Genomic DNA, 6050 nt, shown 5'->3' with positions numbered 1-6050 from the left:
GGAGAATAAGAGTTAGTTTAAACGCGATTGTCAGTAATTATCGATCCCCGTAGTAGTCCCTTCGAGTTTTTCTTTTTTTTTTTTTCGATCATCGTTAACCCCTCGTTTCGAGACGAGTTCGATCATTTTTTTTTGCTGGGGGAGGATCCACTGTTTCGAAAGGCCACCCTTGAGAGGGCACGCACGCCCCCTCCGCGCAAAGAAATCTGTACATCTGTACCACGCCTTCCATTTAACCGGGGCGCTTTTTGCCCAAGGTGCTTTTTACAACTCCGATTCCCATTCTGTACGCGCTTTCTTTTCTTTCTTTGCATCTTGATTTCGCCTTGTTTCTCCCCGTTCCTCGTTGTTCCATTGCATGTCGATACGGTTTTGTCGGATAGTTCGCTCGGTAAAATGATTTTGTTTGCTCTTGTTCCTCCTTGTTAAGTGATCCAGCCGAGGATTTTATCTTTTTTTATATAAGTTTGAAGCGAATTTTATTGGTGTATTCTTTGGTCGAAATTTTTATACGTTTTTGTGGTTTTGTTCCTCGAATTTTTGCCAGTAATTTGTCAGAGATGTTATTTTATTTAATTTTATCAGACGGTTGGTATCTGTTGAATAAAATATTTTATTCTTGCTCGTTGAAGAATGAAATTAACATTATCGTGATTAAATTCTTTTCAGAAAAAAGTTGTCTGAAAAACTCTCTTCGATTATTCTCAAATGTTTGTCAAAATAAAAATTAGAGAAAAAAAAAAGAAGAAGAAGAAAAATTTCTCAATAAAAGAAATCATCATTAAGAGTTTTCCGTTCGAAGATCTTCGATCATTACACACGAAAGGAGTCCTAATCACGCGAGCAACGATGCATTCCTCCTCGAAACGAGCCCTCCTCTGTCATCGTTCCCCCCGCCTTTTTCTTTCCTAAGTTAACCAGGCGATTTCAGTTTCTTGCTCGGAGGTGCAGAAGGGCTGGTTTCTCGTTCGAAATTCGCGCGTGATTACAGGTTCATCGGCTTAACAGGTTTGCCATGCCCCAGGCCCGATTCCAGCCGGTCCCAAAGCAAGGAACGAAAGCCATCGACCAGAGAGTGAGTGTATCGAGCCCATGACCGGCTCGTGGATCCACGATCGATCGCGATCTACCGCCCACGTGCTTCTACCGAGCGTAGTATGCCTCCTCGAGTACGTATATCCTTGCTTTCATTCGTGCTTTTATTCACGAAGGGGATTTTATTCCAATATTATTTTGAGAAGAATTTGGAGGGGGAAATCCTTGGAAATTTTTTTTTTTTTTTGCATTACGATAATATTTGAGATTTAATAATATAGAGAATAATTATCATAGATCGTTTAAAGGTAATTTTAATTATTATTTCTAAAGAAATTTGGAAATATTTTTAATTTTAATTTTAAGTGTAATTTTATACAAATTGATTGTATTGTGTTACGATATAATAGTAAAAAAACGAATGTTAAAATTCTTGTCTTAGAATTTTATTGGAGATTTGTTAATAGGAATGTTTGAATTGAAAATTACTTGGAGAAAGGGAAAGCCAGATAAATCATTGACCCGAACGTCGCACATACACTATTCTTGGTATAAATGGTGGAACACTTGGAGGTAAACGATCTATCTATTTAAAGTGATCGATGTTCACTTCCGGGTTACAAGCTTCCTAATGTTAATATTTGAAAGATCTATCGCAATAATATTTTCCATCTTTCACTCTAACTATCGGTTAACGATGGAAACTCGTCATAAATAATATGATCATATATATACTTGTTATTATAATTCTGTGAATATTTATGCAAATTCGAGTACAAAACAAAAGAAAAATGAAATCTAAAATCTAGAAATTCGCATATCAAATGAATGAATCATACAGCATTTTATATCCTATCTTCTCTATAAATTTATAAACAGTTCTATTTATTACAAATAAATTAAAAAAAATTTGTAATAAGTAAATAAAAAAATTTAAAATTATTATTACAAATAATAAATATATAAATACTATTATATAATACTAAATTATTAAAATTCAAATTCAACTCTATCTTAAAAACGTGATTGTTTCTACCTTTATGCAACTCCTCTATATTTTTGCAATTTTTGTCGAAATAAAAATTCCCATGTAAATTCAAATGTATTTTAAACACAATACAACTCGATTAGCCGTATTTCTATCTCTATCAAAAGGTAGTTATTTTTATACAACAGCCCACTAATTTACGACAGGTAAACAATAGCCAATCGATTATTGTTAATTTATTATGTTGCTCGGATACCATACAGATTTTATCCTAATTATACAAGATTATAATTGACGCTATAATAAAATATCCCATTACAACCGGAGTACAATCAACATTTACGACGTCACAGGAAGTATGAATATACGCGTGTGCATTTACACATCAACCCAAAACCATAAATCAATTATTACGTCATTCGCCTGTTTCCGAACACACACCTACATCTACTATTAAAATCTCATTCACACCGCCATACTTGCTACCCACTTGATTGCCTACCACTTTCAACATACCTATTCTCTAGCCTCGCTCAATTACTTTACACCTTCTACTCGACTGTGACACGTAAAGTGACCTACATAGTTACTAGATAATTACTAGATAATAATCGCTACATTATTTTATCCCCATTTTCTATTAATTTGTTCAATATATTGATCTAATCTAGTTATGTGATTTACATAGTTATTAGATAATTATCGCTAGATTACTTTATTCCCATTTTCTATCAACTTGTTCAACATATTAGTCTAACGTAATTACAAAAAATATCGTTATCGAAATATTTAAGTAAAAGTTTCTTCTTTGCTACGAATCAACAATTTCACTTTCAACTAGATAGATATCATAATGACAATAAAAAAATATAAATTCCTCTTTCCTTCAAGAAGCTTTCCTTCAAGAACGCGTACACGTTTACTTAATTAATAACAAACTCTATTTTAAAACTTGTTAAAATAAAAGAGAAAGATTCAGCGTTCAAAGTTTATCACGACTATCGTATCGCGTGTACGAGGCGACGATCCAATTGAAAAAAGTAGCCACGATAGGCTAAAACGAGCACAACGACCGATCGATCTAATCTCTCGTCCATCCATCCGTCCATCCATTATATCTCCATCCGTTCAAAAACTCACACAGGCGCGCAAAGCGGGCAAAGACGAGGAGGCGGGCGCGTGCAAGAAGGCAAATTTGGTGAACGGTCGGACGCGACTCGACTCGAGCACGTCGCCAAGCTGTCTCGAATGGAACGTCAGAATTCGCCCGGAGGTAATATCCCGTAAATGGCCGAACCTGTTTCGTTACAGGTGGTCGTCGCCACCGCTTCTCTCTTAAACGCCTTTTCCTCTCTTGGCTTCGAGCTGGATCCGCGCCACGGTTACGCCCTTCGCCTTTGAAACGAGATTAGGTCACGATCGAGACTCGAGACTGTGCGTAACAACGACGGCCCGTGACTTTCCACGACGGATATTGCCCCCCTTTCGCCTGCTTTTAATATCGACTTTATCGCGTTATGCGCCGTTTAACGTTCGATTCAAACGCCTCCGCTTCTTACTCTTTGCTTTTCAACTCTTGCTTTTTTTTCTCAAGGGGAAGAGAGAGAGAGAGAGAGGGGTTTGATAAATTTGTAAAGCGGATTACCTCTCTTGTCGTGGTCTTGAGAGGTTTTGCGAGAAAGGGGCCGAGTTCGTTCCAGCGAGTCTGCGAGAAGGAGAATATTTTAAAAATATTTTAAAGATAAATTAATTTTCTCAATCGAATGTATTAAGATTATATCAAAAAATTTTATATCAATCTTCCTTTTTCTTGTCAAAAAATTACACACCATAAAAATCGTACTTCCAAACTCGATATTAAATCAGCAAAAAAATTACTCCCTCTTCTCTCTCCCTCCTCTGCCGTATATTTCGTCCATACACGCGATCCCCCTCCCCCTCTATTCTCTTATTGCCCCTGTTACAAAGGGCCGACGATATCTCTTCGATAAACACACAAACGATCCAAGATCTTATGGTAATACTACCGATGGAACGCGGCTTCGCGCCATAAATTTAACCGGCGGTCGAACACGGGTCCGTTTATTTTTCCTGAAAAATGACGAAAGCCCGGAGGAAGGCATGCTCCAGGAGGCCGAGCCACGGTCTTCGACCGCGGGAGGGTTAACGTTCTTTAAATTCGTGCACACGCGGTTGGCCCTCGAGCGCCAGAAGAAAAAGGGCAGCAACCGGTGGGTGAGATCGACGACCAACCAGGAGGGGAGGGAGGAAAGAAAAGAAATAATACGAGCAACCGTCAATTAAGCACGCTGTTGATTCCATAAGAAGATGAAAAGAGTGTCAAAAAGAAATCTTTTGATTTTAGGTAAGAGATTTTTGAGTATTTCTTTCGTTTTATTTTATTCTTTTCAACGTGTTTTTTTTTAATTTCTTTTGATTTTATCGATCGTGTATGAATTCATCTTTCAATTCATTGTGATAATCACGAAGTGAAGGATAGAGCGTTGTTGTATTTTTTGAATATTTTTGAATAATTTATACTCAATAGATTTAAGTTTTTTAACGGATCATAACACGTCGATTAGTCAGATCGTTAAATGTTTTCTAAGTTTTCTTTTTTTTTTTTTTAGTAGAGTGAAGATGTTACTTGTAAATTATCAACCGGTTAGAAATCAATCATTTAGAGAGCTATTATTTCTTTGAAATGTAGTCGTAAATCAATCACTAAGACTAAGAATGCAATTTGTAAACTTAATTGTATTACCGTTGTTGAAAGTTTCTACAGATCGGTGCATAAAAGCTGTTGGCCAAAATTAATTACTCTTGGTACTTGGAATTTAACGTATACACTTTTCTACGCGCTTTTATTAACGAGCGAAGGTATTGTCCATAAATCATTGTAGCATTGCATCAATCATGCACGAGATAAAAGCAACGAAATTGTAAATATCACGTGCACGTGTCTGCTCCAACGTATAATCGTTATTAATGCAATTCCATCGAATGAATTAAACGACCACAAGTCTTCTTTATATACACATACGCTTCTTAAATTTAATTCAATTACCTCCTCTCTTCGAATTCATATCACTTTGCAATAAATTCCACCAATTTTCCTAAATTATTTACTCGAAACGTTGCTCAACAATTCAAAATGAGGAAAAGTAATCCACCTTTCCAAAAAAGAAATTTTTTAACGAACAACAACAATAGTATCCTCCGATCTCTGAAACTATACGCGAGATGATCGCGTATACGGCTGACGAAATAATTAATCCGCGCCTCCGTGGACAATGAAACGGCTCGACAACGGAATGTTAATCGAGCTGTCGAAAAAAACCGGTCGTGGCCCGAAAAGGGAGGAAAGAGAGAAAGGGGAGGGGGAGGAGTTGTCCCTCTCCCACCCCTGGCCGCCTGCTGCCCATTTATTTATTCGCTTACGCTCGAATGAACTTTCGCCGCGCGACACACACGTGACACGCCGTGTTTTTAAAACGGGGAAGGGAGCAGGAATGGTCATGAATAAAACGATAGGTATCCAAGTCACCTGGACGTCCCTACGTAAAAGTGTTACATACACACGAGTGCTGCGCCTTGTGCACACGTGTGCATCGTTGTCCCTCCTAATGCGAGTCCCTCCACAAGCCCCATGCATTATTAATACGTTTTCGGCGCGGGACCAAGTATTCCCTTCAACCGATGTACACTCGATGTACCCGATCGAGGCGATGGTGGTCTTCTCGACCCACTCTCATCTCCGAGACGAGATTTTTGCCTATTGTAACGACGAGGATAACAGTTTTTTGTATTTATAAATTGAGATGTTATTATATGTAAAAAATATATATATGCATACGTGTGTAACGTGAATGTATTTAAATTGGAATGGTGAAGCTTCGTGAAGAGGCCACTCTCATCTTCGAGACGAAATTTTCGCCTATTGTAACGAGAAGGCTAACAGTTTTTTGTATTTATAAATTGAGATGTTATTATATGTAAAAAATATATATATGCATACGTGTGTAAC

The 6050-nt window shown here is 37.4% G+C and overlaps 1 protein-coding gene across 1 annotated transcript in view; it reads right to left on the bottom strand.

The window, feature by feature from the left end:
* The window catches only part of LOC102681748 (A disintegrin and metalloproteinase with thrombospondin motifs 9), a 113734-nt gene that overhangs the window by 31380 nt on the left and 76304 nt on the right, over positions 1-6050 (bottom strand). The window lies entirely within an intron of this gene.

The sequence above is a fragment of the Apis dorsata genome, unplaced genomic scaffold (genome assembly GCF_000469605.1).
Source record: "Apis dorsata unplaced genomic scaffold, Apis dorsata 1.3 scaffold_676, whole genome shotgun sequence".
Taxonomy (NCBI): domain Eukaryota; kingdom Metazoa; phylum Arthropoda; class Insecta; order Hymenoptera; family Apidae; genus Apis; species Apis dorsata.
This window is presented reverse-complemented; position numbering and strand designations above follow the sequence as displayed.